Here is a 16,055-nt window from a genome sequence, read left to right as displayed (position 1 = left end):
AGTTCCCAGCCAGAAACACTCATGTTCTGAAGGGCTCAGCCTACCCTTAGCCCAAAGAAAAAGGCAAAGAGCACCCATGAGAGCTGCAGAGGCCACAGCACGGGGCTCCCTTCAAACAGACACAGAATGAGGATCAAATCCCACCCCCCTGTCTCATCCCCAGCTCCATGGGGTGTGAATCCCCCCATAGCATCTCAACCCCAGTGCCCTGGGGAGCCCCCACATCATCAGTTCTGTGTGCTCAGCCTTTCCCTGCTCCTCTGCTTCCACATCTTCCCCTGCTTCAAGCATCCTGGTTCCCTCAGGCACTCTTCACAAGAGACAAAACACTCCTCATGTAGCTCTCCCCAAGTTGCTGCTCCTGCATGATGCTGGGAGCTGGCACTGAGTCACTGGCACTCCTGGGGAAAGGAGGGAAAAGAGACCTTTGTTTTGCTGATTCACTGCCAAAACCCCCACGTAATCCAAGCTGTCTGCTTCCACACCCTGCTGGAGAAGATTTTTCTATTCCCATGCCACCAAGGTGACATGATCAAGCATTATTTTTTATTTTTTTTTTCCAAGGAGTGCTCTAAAAGACACAGAAATTTGCTTTTCAGTTTGAAATCATTATTATGGTTCAGATGAACTTCTGAAATACCTCTCCATGTGTGGGTAAGAAGCAGACACTCTCAACTCTGCTGATAGACACACAAATACACTTTTAGCCTTGGTCCCTACATCAAAGAAAAGTCCCCTTTTTATAAGAGTGGGTTTATTGCCAAGCAATAGCAGCTCAAAATGAAAATCAGTCCTAATCTTTATAAATTATCTCCTCATCTGCAACGAATTAGCAGCTGCTGAAAACTGGAAAATCACTCTACCCCCTAGAGAGACTATTTCCAAGTTATGCAAAACTCAAACATCCTTGGTGGTCAAGGATTTGAGGAGAAGCCTCCAGCTGGCTCCAGGTTGCACTGTTCTGTCCCACCAGGTGAGAAGCTTTGCACCCCCAGCATCTCTATTGTGAGGAATAGTTCTGATGCAGCTTAGCTGGAAACTGTATTAAAATCCAATCTAATCAAGCTGTTGTGACTCTCTGTTCTCCTTACCCTTGCTCCTAGGCTCTTGTGCCTCTGTCTGTGCTGTTGTAAATGTGTCCATAAAAGTAAAATGAGCAAGCAGCCACCGGCTAAATGGCACTTAATCAGAAGAAAATGTATACCCTGGTGGATAGCAAAGTGCTATTAAGTTGGGAGGAAGACAGAAGAAAATAAAAAGCTATAAATGGACAACCAAATAAATCTCCTACCATAGAGAGTGCGAGCACATCTGGTTAGGTGCCACCTCCAATGAGTTGTGAGCAAAATATTTATTTGCCGCCAAGTACCTGGCAGTAGGAGTGGGATTACAGCTCAGGGAGCAGCCCTGCTGCCACTGCCTCCCTGCCTGCCCTCAGAGGCAGCTGCACATCAGGTGCCTGCCCTCTCTGGGCAGCAAAATCCAACCCAAAAGCATCCAACCTCCAAAGCCAGCAAGCTGACAGACCCTGAGCATCACTGACCAGGCTGGGATGGTGCTCAGGGCTGGTGGGTCAGTTCTATCTTGCTGTCTCTGCTTGAAAAGTTCTCTCCTCTCCCACAGAAGAGCTCCTGAGCCTCCATCCCTACCCCGAGCCATGGGTCAGAGGGTCAATAAGGTGGATGGTTCACCAGGGGCTCTGAAGCTATAAATACTGGAGGGCTTACACACCTTGAGAGAGCCTTAGTTGGATACAGAGCATTCAGCATTGAGAAAATGTGATTTGGGACTTGGAAGACACCAAGGGAAGAATTCCTCAGAGAGGGGCACCATTGCAAAGGGGATTATCACCATAATCACCAGATTAGTTGAATAATCTCAGCATAAAAGGGAGTTTTTTCTGGTCTGCAAAACACTTGTCACCCTCCAGCTTCCACAGAAACACAGAGCAAAGCAGGGTCAGGCTGATTTTTAGGGACAATGTGGGAAAAAGAGGGGAACACTGTGCCTTATAGCCCACAAAAATCTATTGGTGCATCACTGCTTTGCTGAGCAAGGAATGATTTTTTCTGTCACCCTGACAGGGTGGGTACATAGGCACTGACCTTCCTTCCCTCACACCACCTTCTGGATTCAGACCCAGTTTTGCTGTTGCTTCCTCCTGTTACAGATTTAAAAGGTTCAGGCCCCCTCCAAATGGCTAAAAAAAAAGAAATCTAGTCCTACTGAATTAAAAAAAAATGATGACAAGGAAGACAAAATAAACCTCTACTAATCACCTAGCCTGGCTCTTCTAGGGAAGTGCTCACACAGGCAAATTGCACCAAGTAAACAAATAATTACTGCCTTTTTTCTTCTATAGGTCAGGAAGCAGATTTGCTACCTGGGACTGAAATCTAAAGCATGGATGTGTCGTGCCCAGGTTTACAAAAAGCAGAAATCAACCCAGGCAGATGCAGAACCTGTACCACGACCACAGCCACGGGACACTGCTGCTCTCTGAGAGACAAACTCCACTGGGTCTCACCACTCAGGCATTGATACCTGGTAAAATACAGACAACCAAGCCTGTTTCTGCTTTTGCAGGTTCTGGTTTTAACATTCTACCTTCAGATTTCCTGCCTGGGGAGAGATTTTTCTGAGAAGGGAAAGACAGAGTGTGGTATTTCTCCTGGAAATGGCTCTGCCATACAGACAAGCCACATGTCCCCAAACCCAGGTATACACTTGGCTGGAGTCTGCTGCCAAAATCAGAAGGGAAAGAGAGGGGAGGTGAAAGAAAAAGTAATGAATCCATTTAATTTCACTTTGTTTTCCATTTCTCTACCTGAAAGCAACAGTCACCTCCCTCGAGCCCACTGCAAAACTGGGAAGGGTGTTCCTGGTGGTGAGGAATTCCTGGTCAGGAAGCTGGTGACACTTTTCCCTGTGGCACTGGAGAACCTGCAAAATCCACCTCGAGTAGAGGGATCCATAAAGCCAGCAGAGAGGCAGCAATATTCCAAGTACCAAGAGTGAACTCCAGGCTGTAGCTGGGGCAGCACAGGGAGCCAGTTCTGTCTCTTCAAGCATGAATAATGCTGGAATGTTTCCAGATAATGGGGGTGGAGGAGAGCAAAGAATAGAGGCAGGACATTTAAAACAAAAGTGTACAGCTATATTCAGCAAATGACTGTTTTTCAGTCAGGCTCCTGGGTGTTAGTCACACAGATGCTTTTTCTTGCATTTCTTCTGGAGTTTTGATGTGTTGGGGTTTTTTTTCATTATTTCATTTTATTGTTGTTCTCACTTCACTTTTCCTGTTAGAAAGCATCCATGCTTCATGCTAAAGGTAGCTTGTTCCAGGAGCAGGAAACACTTAAAGCTGGTGTTCTTCTAAACCAAGCCACCAAATCTTTTTGAGGTTAATTGATTCCCTAAGCCTTGGGACACAGCTTTCAAAAGCATGACTAGTGGCATGAAATTCTGCTCAAAAGTCTCTCTCTGCTGCTAGCCAGTGCCTGAAAATTCTTCCTATGGCATGAACCAAGAGACTCTTCCTTAATAAGCAGTGACTGCTCCTCCAGAGCAACTGCAGACTATTAAGTAAATGAGATATTATAGAGAATAAAAATTAAAAAAATTTAAAAAAGAAGCCCTGATATCACTCAAGCAGAGGATGAGACTGGGGCTGTCTCCATCTATATAAATACAGGAGTTCACAGCTTACAGTTCATAGCTTGTTTTCTATCACCTGTGGGGAACAGGTCCAAAGGAGGCAACTGGGCTGGTGAAAGGACTTGAGCACAGACCCTATGAAGAGAGGCTGAGGGAGCTGGGGGTGTTGAGGCTGGAGAAGAGGAGGCTCAGGGGAGACCTCATCACTCTCTACAACTCCCTGAAAGGAGGTTGGAGCCAAGTGGGGGTTGGTATCTTTTCCCAGATGACTTTCAACAAGACAAGAGAGCATGGTCTTAAGTTGTGCCAGGGGAAGTTTAGGTTAGATATTAGAAAGAATTTCTTTACAGAGAGGGTGATCAGACATTGGAATGGGCTGCCCAGGGAAGGGGTGGATTCTCCATCCCTGGAGATATTTCAAAAGAGCCTGGATGTGGCACTCAGTGCCATGGGCTGGGAACCACGGGGGGAGTGGATCAAGGGTTGGACTTGATGAGCTCTGAGGTCCCTTCCAACCCAGCCAATTCTATGATTCTGTGATTCTATGAACTTGCAAAGTCCAGAGATGACAGAGAAGCATCTGTCCAGCTTTCTGTTTGTGTCACCATGCAGAGGCAGTGAGGGTGGCTGCACCAGGAGGCCCTTCTCTCCTGGTGGCCCCAAAAGGCAGCAATGAAGTATCCAGAGACAGAAGATCTTCCCACCTCAATCTCTGTCCTGCTCAGAGCAATTCCTGATGCCCTGCAGTCACCTTATATCCCCTGCTCCAAGCATGACCCATGCACACCCAGACTCTTCCATTTATTTTGCTCCCAGTGTCAGGAGTTTTACCAGCAGTACTTGCAGGGCTGCAGGGACTGAAAACATACAGAAATAGAAAACAGTAACCTAGAGACGAGGAGAGGAAGTTCAAAGGGCTTTCCTACTAAATGACAACCCAAACTGCCTGCAAATAAAACTCTGGAGCTCATCAAGTAACTCTGACCACTGAGGGTGCTTAATAAAGATTACTTTTCTATAGCTCCACTTGCCTGAGGCATCATTTGTTCCTAATGAGATGCTCCATGGGATTTAAACTCATGAGAGAAGAAAAGGCTTTTCAACCACAGACAGCACAATGAAAACAAGATTTCTGCTGCAAAACCCAAGTGCTCAACCCCCTGTATCCTACCCTGGTAATGCTCCTCAGCCACACCAAAGCATCTGGGGTGGCCTCTGCAAGGGATGCCTAAAACTCTGCACAAGGACCACAAGATATTTCATTGCCAACTCAGCTGTTATTTTGTTTTATCTTGCCTGATCATCAAGATCATGGTATTTCTGGGCATGCTTGGAATAATAAAGTACCCCAGTGAAATACAGATGCCAAAAATTCCACGTGCCACTGAAAAGGATAAAAATACAACAGATAATGAGTGGCAAAGGTCTGCGACCGCCAAGAGGTCTTCTGTGCAAGGGATGTAGAACAAAATGTTCAGAAGTGCCAAAGCCAAGTGACAGAATGGACTTAGAAATTATGGAATCATAGAAAGTGAGGGGTTGGAACGGACCTTGAAAGATCACTGAGTCCAACCCCCCTGCCAGAGCAGGGTCACCCAGAGCAGGTCCCACAGGAACACATCCAGGTGGGCTTTGAATGAAGGAGACTCCACAACCTCCCTGAGCAGCCTGGTCCAGTGCTCTGTCACCCTCACAGTGAAAAAATTCATCCTAATATTTCTATGGAACCACCTATGCTGCAGTTTATAACCATTGCTCCTTGTCCTGCTGTTGGTCACCCCTGAGAAAAGCTTTATTCCATCCTCCTGGCACTTGCCCCTTAAATATTTATAAACATAGATGAGTTCACCCCTCATTCTCCTCTCCAAGCTGCAGAGCCCCAGCTCCCTCAGCCTTTCCTCACAAGGGAGATGTTCCATTCCTTTTATCATCTTGGAGCAGCATCTCCTGCTGCTGTTCCAATGGGAAGATGTGCAGGGCTGCTGAACACAACCAGGAAAGTTCTCTTCTGAAGAAGTGTGGTTAGGGGCATCCTGCCAGGGCAAACTTAGATACCCATGAACCAGATCTGGTACAAGGTGAAGGATATCAAATGTGCTGTTGAACACACATGTGCCTCAGTACCCACAAATTGTAAGAAGCTACAAAACCCTCCAGCTGGGACAGCTGATCCTGACAGAAACAGGTTAGTGGATTCCTCTTGCCATGCAGAAGAACCACAAATCAGGGCTGGGAAGGAGGAGGAATCTATAATGAAAGTGGAGATCCTGAGACAAACCCAAGCTGACACCACATTACTCCTTTTCAGACTTCATTATCCCTTGGGCTTTGCAAGATTACAGAAGTCATAAACTCATGTGGAATGAGCCTCAGGCTAGATCTCAGGAACTCAACCTGGCCTGCACCTCCAAGATATGAAACCAGGAATAATTCCAGAGGACACAGCAAATACAGATGAGCTCCAGTGAGTCTGCTCTGTGCTACAAGGCAGGGCAGTGAACAGCAATGCCTCAGCAAGGAAAAAATATATGGAAAAATGAAGACCCTTCGGAGTTGACTTGTCTCTCAGAACTGGCTGAAAACAGCTTGGAAATTCTTGAATTTTCCATGTACAGAATGTAAGACACTCTGAAACCCCAGAGGAAAACCAAACCTCATCCCTTTAGCCTTTTGTACCTTACATTTAGGAACTCCCCACTAAGCCATGTGCCCTTCCTGTGTGCCACAAACTGCCAGCTTCAGGTTCCAGTTCTGACAGCAAAGAACAGAGTCCCCCAGTGCTGGAAAAAAAACAACTGCTCAGCACTGAGATCAGCTTTTCCCTCCACAGGCACTTTTAGAAGCATCTGGAGCAGTTATGCTTTGGTGACTCCCACTAAAGAGAGATGGGTCAGAAACACCTGGAAGATGACAGGTGACATCTGCATTAAGTCAGGTGGCCACTAAACTTAGCTAAGGGTACGTGGTTGCTCCTCTGCAGTGGATCTCTTGCAGAAGCAGATAATCAGTGCCCATCAATAATTACTAGACTTTTGCAATGAAATTGCAGCCTTTAAGATTCCCAGCTCTCTCTTTGCCTCCTAGATACACAGCAAGACTTAACTCCCCTTGCTCAGGGAGAGGGAGGACTACCCCAAGGAAGCATCAAGTGCTGCATGGTCCCATGCTAGAAGTCCTCCCCATGATGCTCAAAACAGGTATCACCCGACCAGAAGTGGGCTCCTCTTCTGCCAGCACAAAAGAAGAACTACCCAAGAAGCTTGAACAAAGATCAAGCCACTCACTGAGCAGCAAACAAGATCCTCATGAAATACAAAGCACTCATGAGCAAATTAATGATTGTGGAGAATGCTGGCACAGCCAGTCCTTCCCCATCATCACATACATCTACCCCTAGGCTAAACTTTTCCTTCAGGAATCCCTGCAGCAGATTAAAACTCAGTTTATTAAATAAGGCAGTACTCTAACAAGGGTAACCCACAGATAAATTCCCTCATTTAAACCCTATTTCATCTCAACCAAGCAGACTTATTTCCATTTAACAATCTGAATTCTTTCAGCACTTTCCGGCTCCCAAAATTGTCTTTGACAAAAGAAATGACATTCAGCCATCATTTTCACATAAAGTTCCATTTAGTCTCTCCAAAACCCTACAAGAGGAATTCCTTAGTGGTGTCTTTGGGAAGTTGAGCCATCCCTCCCTGCAGCCTTCTTACATCCCCAGCCTTTATATCCCTGGGGTCGAGGCAGAGCTGGCAGGTACAGGGCAAAGCTGCAGATCCCTCCTGTAATTCCCTTTTCACTCCATGCTCAAGTCCACCTCTGTGCTGACATATCAGCATCTGCTTTTGTTCCTCTTCCAGCCTTCCATTTTTTCTCAGCACTTTTTTTTTTCAGTGATTTCACCCAACAGCTTCAATCTCATCTCAGTGAGGGAGAAGAGCAGCAAGAGCCAGGACCTGTCTCACCTTCTTTGTCAGCAGGTTGCTCTCTGCATCTGGGATTGGGACTTTTTCAAATGCTCTAGGTTCAAAACACCTGGATACCATGAGCTGGAGCTTCTGAATCCAAGCCAGGACAGTTTGGGCTTTTAGCTTTACAGGAGTTTGTTTATCTTAAACTGAGCCCCAAGCAGTTAGCTGCAGAGGAGCACTGGAGGGAAGTGCCCTTTCAGGTCAAAAGCACCTTTTTTGGGAAGGTTTCCTAACAGTGCCCTGCAGTGTCTAATGCTAGCAGGAGGGCTTCACCACCTCCCTGAGCTGAGCACTGCACACACTGCATCCAGAGGAGCTGGTCCTGAGTTTGCAGTCCCCCTGTCTCCACCAAGCAAGGTCGAGTGAACTTGCCAACAGAAGAATGAGGAATAAACCTCTGAGCAGAAAGCAGATCAAAGAAAAAGAAAGAAATCCTACCTTGCACTCACAGTGGGAGCATCTCAGCTCTGCTCCACCAGACTGTTACAAGCTGGAGCTGCCTTGCTGTCTCCCATCTGCCATCCTCCAGATTGCCTTCTCAGGATGCTTAGAACAGCTCACTGGTAACAACTTCAGCTTTATCTCAACTCACCTTGAGAAACTTGGGCCACTACTTTAATCTGCAAGGCTGCTCTCCACCTCGCTTCCTGAAAACAACCTCCAAAACGTGTCACAGTCACTACAGACATGCATCTCCCTAAATGCAAGCACCCATATCCTCCAGCCATGTGTCCAGAGCTGCCCCATCCTCCAGAGTCAGCCTCAGAATTGCTGCCAGGACAGGGCTCCTGCATCCCCTGCATGCTTATTCCAATTTTGTAACTCAACCCAGCTCCTTCCCTTACCCCCTGAATCTCCTGTTCAGTTCAAGAGGCTCTTTAAATGTAAGTTAATCAGTGCGTGAGGAGGAACAAATTTGAAGCTCAAAGTATTGCTGATGCTGGCACTAAGTTTTCAGGTGCCCTGAGCTGCCAAGGCAGCTGCTTTCTTATCAAGTGAGCACTGCTTTGCAGTGTGATGGCACTCACTCCAGGAAGGGACTGCTAAATATATTTAATTCAGGCTTATTCCACGGTGAAGTCAAGCTCACCACAGAGCTGTGAAATCCATCCTTCCTCAGCTGCCCACACAGATAGCCAGGGGCAAGGGGCTGGGCAGCAGTCGTCTGTCATGCAGACTGATGCACAAACCTATCTCATGCTGCACTGGAGCTTTCTGCAGAAATTCCAGCTTTGCTGAGTTTGGCTCCGAGTTGGAATTAATTTTGGCAGCTGTTTAGGCAGGGAACCAAGCATCTTTCATTCATGTAATTGACTTTTTTATTCATACATATATATGAAAAAATAATGAAAGAAGTGACAGAGTAGCTCTTGCAATGACTATGAAATAAAAAGACCTGTGCTAAAAAAGGCTCTGTGGTCGAATACACAAAGTGCTGCCCAGAGGCAAGTAACAGTATTTAGATAGAAAATATGTTACAAGACTCTCAGGTCCTGACCTTTGGTTCCGGGATGTCTGAAGCAAAACCCCAGATGTGCACCTCTCCCTGTCCAGACCCTGGCACTCATCCTGCAACTCTGAAAGAGAGAGGTTTGACCTTTGCAGTGACAAACCTCTCTATCCCTGGCTCCTCAAAGTATATTTTCCTCTTCCTGCTGAATTAGCACCTACTTGGAACTCAGTCACCTTCCAGATCTACAAATCAGCCCAGCACAGGGCAGCAGCTTTACCCATGCTGGTGAGCAAAGAATTTTCTTTAGACAAGCAAATAAAAAAAATAGAGCTCTATGCTGACTTGCAAGGCTCTTTTTCCATAACTGCCAGCTGGCTCCCCCCTCCAAGATGCTCTACACACTGAGATCTATACCTATATAATAGATATGTGGAGATATAATGAATCAAAACAAAGCTTAGGGCCTCTTGGGATGTGCAATGTAGCCTGCCTCTCAGACACAAAGGAACAGCAACAGATCAGTAAAAACAACTCTGCCACAGAGGTGCAAAACACATAAAGAGAGAGTCTGCCTCCCTGAACCCACACCTCTCCTCACTCCATGCCCTGCAGCATCCATCCAGGAGCTAAATCTGCTTAAATTATCCATATTATCACAGTGCTGGATGCCTTAGGTGCAAACCAGGAGCTCATTATGCTTTCTGTGGCAAAATTACAGCCCAGGGAGGCACAATTCCCTCCCACACTGGTCCCCCAGGTGATGCAATGGGCACAGCCTGCCGGGGCAAGTGGGGCAGCCCCTGTGGCCAGTGGGCACATGCCATGGGCATCCTTCTTCCACAGAGCCAGCATGGCTAAAGCACATAGATCAAGTCATCCCACTTTGCACCAAGCCCCCGTTTCTTCCACGAAGGGTCCCTGGGGCAGGCAGCTCAGTCTCAAATCCATTTACTCTTGATCACAGGCAATTCATGAAGAAACCTCTGTAGAAGAAGAAATCATCAGTCTCTCCTTCTCTTTGGTACCCAGCCCTCAGTCAGCACGTTGAACGGGCCCCTCACTGTTTAAAATCAAAGCAAAATGCAGCAGGGATGCAGGGCTTGTACATCCCCCAAGTCCTGGCTTGCAGCTCAGCCCAATTCCCCCTCACTTGCCCCCAGGGCTCCTCTCTCAGCAGCCCTCACTTTATCCCCCCAGTTTTAGCTCACACTTTGATGGTGCTAATGAGCCTCCTGCCTCTGCAGGGGGGGGGAGAAGACACCCCTTGGAAAAAAATAACATTTGCAGAGACAGGAGGAACAGAAAGCAAACCCAGCCTGCAGGAAGAGACCACCCAGCAACCACCTTCTGCCCAGATCCCAACCTCAAGGTGCAGGGAGCCTGAATGCTCCTCCCTGGCATCCAACATCAAAAGCATTTGAGAACCACTTTTTATCTGATCAGAGAAGAGCAGGTTAGATAAGGGACTGCAGCAGTCACCAGCAGCATAAGGCATCTCTTTGAAGAGCTTCAGTTGCCTTTTTCTGGACGAAAAAAAAAAAAAAAAAAAGGCTCATTTCATCCTTTACATGACCACTCAGGATGGGGAAGGGATGGTCAGGAGATGGGGCACCGTTAGCCACTCGAGCTGTAAAAACAGCAGCACCTGGAGAGAAGTGCAAAGAATCAAAGGGCAAGTCTGGAAAAGGCATTGCTGAAAGGGCCTGGCATCTACAGCACTGAGTTTTTTTGGAAAAAAATTAAGATTATGCACATAACTTGGAAAACATAAATAAAATATCAGTATCCTGGAAGAATAATGAAAACAGAATTAAAAGGGCAAATAGTTAACAAATTAATATTGTATTTTTCGCCACCTCTCACTGCTCTTCAGCAGCAAATGACAACTAACTGTGAATCTACTTCACCTTAATGAACTTAACTGGGCCTTTTTAATATTGGAGGAAATTAAACATTTACAGTGCTTCAGCCAGACAGATGTACTGTCATGCATCAACAGAGATGTGGATACCTCTCCTCCTCCTCCCCCTCTCTCCACACTCCTCTATTTTTTTCGATTCTTAGATTCTTGGAAAGTCCTGAATGAAATGTGAAAGCCTTTTTAGAAAAATAAGATAAAATCAATATACGAGTGCTCAAATGAGACCAGTGAGACATGAATTGAGCAGAGGACTGATCTGAAACTAGAACTGAAGATGAGAAAGGTCTCCAGGAGAAGGGCAGCTGCTCTGTGGACTTCTGGAGAGCCATGGGGCACCCCTGGGAAAGCCTTTAGCCTGGGTTTCCAGGATCTAGGACCCCAAAATCCACATGGAAAGCATCTACCCCCATTTAATGCCAACCTAATTGCAACTTTTACATCCTCATAGCAGTGCAGCATGGGGACAGCATGGATTCATCCCTCATTTCTCCAGATGCACCTTGGCAAAGAGTTAACTACTTCTCCATCCCTTGTGCCCAGGAGTTACCCCTCAACCCATGGGTCCTGCCCATGGATGTCTAACAAGCACTGCAGGTACAGCCTTAGGCACTGACTCTCCGTGGTGACCAGTGCAGATGATTTCCTTTTCATGCTTTAAAAGCAGATAGGTGCATGCACAGAGATGCCAGGTAATCACCTGGGGCTCAGCAACTTGTTTCTTCCCAGCTCTTCCCCTCCCCATCTGCTGCTTTCTGGCAAGGAATGAGCCCTGAGCTGTGCCCCCTCCTGCAGAGGCAGCACCTCTGCTCCTTCACTGGTGGGACAGCTGGCAGAGAGTCTCCTAACCCCTACCAGAAGCTTCATCTGCTTAAACACTAATTGTAATTACAAGCAGAAAGGTTTTCTAGCAACAGCACCACGGTGTGAGGCTCACAGATTGCTTGGGCTGTGCTTCAGGCTGATGGCAGCAGCCTTGCTGGGCTCAAAGCTGGGGTCAGGCTCTGCTGGGGAACAGCAAATTGAGGGCCAGCAGCTTCTCACAGCTGCATCATCCCCAAAAGCCCTGGGTACATCACAAAGCAGCTCCGTGCAAGGATAGGAGTTTGTGTTTTCTCTGTGTCAAAAGCAGAGGTGAGTGCTGGGGGGATTCCAGCTGTGCCAGCTGCTCCAGTCAGGATCTGGGGGTACTGGGGCTGGCACAAGCCAACCCCCCACAAAGCCACAACTCTTCCTGCCTGCTGAAGAAGGCAGAGTTGTGTCCCAGCACACAGTTGTGTTTCCCTTCATCTCAAATCTCACACCTGCAAGGAGAACTGTTCCTACCCCAGCAGCTGACATGGCCATTTTTCTTCTAGAGCATCAGGGGGACCGACTGCATCATCAGGGAGGGGACTATCCCCCTTTAAAATGTTAAATAACACTCTGCCTTGTGGAATGTTCTCTGCAGTGCCTTCAGGAGAATTATGGATACCCTCAGGAAGCTGAACTAAATGCTCCCCAATTCTGTTCATTGCCATTATCCTTCATTTTTGCCTTGCACATTTTTAATGCTCAGGGCTTCTTCCTTGCTCCAGCCACAAACTGCACTGGACAGAAGGGCACCAGGCACCAGGACACCTTGACCTCACTAAACAATGTCCTAAGCACCTTGGGAAGGCAATTAGATGGGGATGCAAAACCACACAAGTGATGCTCTGCTACACAGCTCTGTGACGGGGTGATAAGCAGGAAATAGAGGGGCATCAAGCAACCAGAGTGATGCCAAAAACCCTGTATGCAAGGCTCCAACCTGCCTTTTTCCACCTACTTCAGCATGCACAGCTAAATGCCAGTGACTTCCCCTAACCTGGAGCATCCCAAGAACATTATCTCGAGATGAAAGCTACACAGAGTACATACAGGAAAGCCACAGCCCTTTAGGTATTCCAGATTTTGGGAAAAATGCCTAGGAACAAGTAGAAATGTCCCAGGCTGGCACATGGAGTGACACCCCCTCATCAGGTTGTATTCACAAAGACTTTGCCAGCACGTTGCTTCTCTGGTGGAAGCACTGAGACAGCACTGCTGCAAACTGCTGAGTTCCCTGGGAATGGGGTGGGAAAACCTAAGAAAATACTCGGAATGCTTGAGCTGCACCTTTTGTATAAAGTTGGTGAACTTGGGAGGTAGAGAGTAGGAAAGAAGTAGGGTAGCCAGAGGAAATTGCAGAGAAGAGCACCCCAAAGATCTGCAGGGCTGAAGGAGCCCTTGGAAGGAGTTTGTCAGCACATTGCAGTGATGCTGAGGCCACTGCTACTTAGGGCAATTCCATGGATAAACCTCAGCTTTGCCTGTATATGAATTTTAAATGAACTCTCAGTAGACTCAATGAATCTAACAAGAGAATACCAATTTAAGGCTCGGATGGTCTGCTCTGTAAGACCAAGTAAATAACTTGGTGAATAACTCAAGTTAATTTCCTGACACTTCACTGAGCATGAGTGAACAAACAAACAAACAAACAAACAAAAAAAACAAAAACAAAGAATTATTTCTACAGCCAGTGGATGCTGCAGGAAACCAGAGCTGGGGGAGAGCCCAGAGCACTCTGCTCCATCCAAACTCCTGCCCTGACAGGGGGAAGCTGATGGCTTTTGTGGGTTTGGTGGGGATGGGCAAGCACCAACTACTGGGTTTTGCTCCCAGGACATGTTGCTAGGATATACATTGGCTTTTTCCTGATGCCTTGAGGGAATTCCTTACATACTGTTTGGGATACACCAAGTGGGTCAGTGCTTTTCCCCACAAAGGTCTCCAGAACAACGTGAATAGGAGACTTTCTCCAGGACAGGATGAGAAGGGAGCACACAGAATTTAAGGCTGAAGAAAGGCAGCTTAAGAATAAAAAAATAATAACAATAAAAATAATAATTTTTAAAAAATTACCAATGTAATTTTTTCCTATGTATCCAGGAGAGAAATAGAGCATAGGATAGGGTACAGATTGCACCTGTGCATGCCAAAGTCACAGGGAAGGTCACCCTGCAGCCTAATCTGTTCATTTTTTTGCACAGATGATGCCTCTGAAGCTCTCTGCAATGCAACACTCCTTGTTTGTCCCATCCAGGCCAGCAAAACTTCCTGTCACTCTGTGCTCCAAGATGAAGCAACCTACTGCCAAGAAACTCCATGGAGAAATACCAGGGCCAAGATTCACTTGAAACCCCAAGAAAGCAGCAGTAGGGAAGCTGAGTTTTTGGTATAAAAGCCAAGCACCCCTGACTCAGCACCACTGTGCCTGCTTCAGCCCTGGAAGTGCAGCAGGCACCAACCTCTTCTTGGTGCAGAAACCAGACATGGCATTGCCTAGGTCCCAGAACTAATCAAATAACTGTCCATTTGAGCAGTCTATTACCAGATGGCTCTCAGAATTGTTTTAAATGCTAGCTTGCATTTTCTTTGAATATTTAAATGTTCCTGCTGGTGTGTTTTCCTTTTCTATGCAGTGCATTGATTTATGTTGCTAGATACCAGATCCCCCTGCCTTGCCAAAAGCATTCATTTGGGAATGATTTCAGAGTTGCTAGTAATATTTTTTCCTTTCCTTTTATTTTGTACTTTATTTTTATTAACTTTTCTTTTTTTTTCTGGCTATATTGTTAAAATAAAACCGTGCCTTAAAGAAACAAAACCAAAAACCAGATTTCTCCTGTGTCCCCTGAACACAGACACAGTCTGGCTTCTTCTCACCTTCCCTCAGGGGTCAGCACTCATCACCCTCTCCATTTGGGGAACCCCTGAATATTCTGAGCCCTGGAGGGCAGCAGAGCAGCCAATCCTGCCCCCACTGCAGTAAAACACAGATTTCTTTGCCAGTCCTCTGCCAGGAAGACAAAAGCACAGTCCCATCCCTCTCCAGTGCCTTCAGGGTGGAGATCATAGCATAAAATGGTTGGAAGGGACCTCAAGGATCATCTCATCCAACCCCTCTAATATTATTGTTTATATGAGATCTCTCAGCACTCCATCAAGCTGAGATTTAAAACTTTCCAAAGTGGGCAAATCCCTGGGAGACCATTCCAATGTCTGATTGACCTCACAGTGAAAAATTTTCCTCTTGTGTTCAACCAGAATCTCCCCAGGAGCAACTTGTGCCCATTGCCCTTTGTCTTGTCCATGGGACTCCTTGTAAACAAGGAGTCTCCATCATGACCTTACCACCTTCCTTATTCTTGCCAATACATTAGAAAGAAATTACTGATCCAGAGAGATAAGAAAAAAAAACACCTCATTTTGTCAGTGTATCACTGGCAAAGACAGAAATCAATGACTATATAACTAGGTAACTGAGGAGAAAGGCAAATTTATAATACTTCAAGTATTATATAATACTTTGAGTATTTTAAAATACTTCAGGTATTTTAATATTGCAAGTATTTTAATACTTCAAGTGGATGTGGGCAGCCAGGTCAGTTCCCAGCCAGGTTTGCAGCCCTGTCCTGCCCTTCCCCTCTCACTCCCAAGCACCCACAGCATTTTCCCCACGGAAGGACAGGGCTGGGGCACAAGGCATAATGAAGAACCTGCAAACCTTCAGCATCCTGATAATATACTGCCCATCCCTCCCTGCTAGCTCCAGGGGAGGATCTGCCCATCAACATGAAATGCAGTCTGCAGAGCTGAGGCTATGAAGCATCTCCACATGAATCACAGCTGGGGGACATAAAACACCCTGCCCAGGCTCCTGCCAGCACACACCCTCCCTTCCCATATTTCTGAGCTGTTCCATGCTCCACTAGCAGAGGGGAGAAGTAATTTTGCTTCAAATGTCACCTGGGAAAGTTGCAAAGGGGGACAGGAATAGATTAGCTGCTTATCTGCAACAAATGGTTAATAAAACCAGGTAGGAGCTTCGGAGAGAACAGGCAGGGAGAAGCAGTTTTCTTTCTAAGCAGCAGAGCAAAGTGTCAATACTACAAAGTAAGTTTCATTACAAGGTTTCTGGATGCATTTCTTTTCCCTAATCCTCCCAGGCAGCAAGCAAAGATGATGGTGCCTGCTCCTGAACACT

At 46.6% G+C, this 16,055-nt stretch overlaps 1 protein-coding gene across 1 annotated transcript in view; it reads right to left on the bottom strand.

Moving 5' to 3' along the window:
- Positions 1–16,055, bottom strand: part of GRIK4 (glutamate ionotropic receptor kainate type subunit 4) — a 173,977-nt gene that overhangs the window by 99,286 nt on the left and 58,636 nt on the right. The gene's annotated exons all lie outside the window — the stretch shown is intronic.

Source organism: Heliangelus exortis, chromosome 26 (genome assembly GCF_036169615.1).
Source record: "Heliangelus exortis chromosome 26, bHelExo1.hap1, whole genome shotgun sequence".
NCBI classification, from domain to species: Eukaryota; Metazoa; Chordata; class Aves; order Apodiformes; family Trochilidae; genus Heliangelus; species Heliangelus exortis.
Note: the sequence above shows the minus strand (reverse complement) of the source record. Positions and strands in the feature narration are given on the sequence as shown.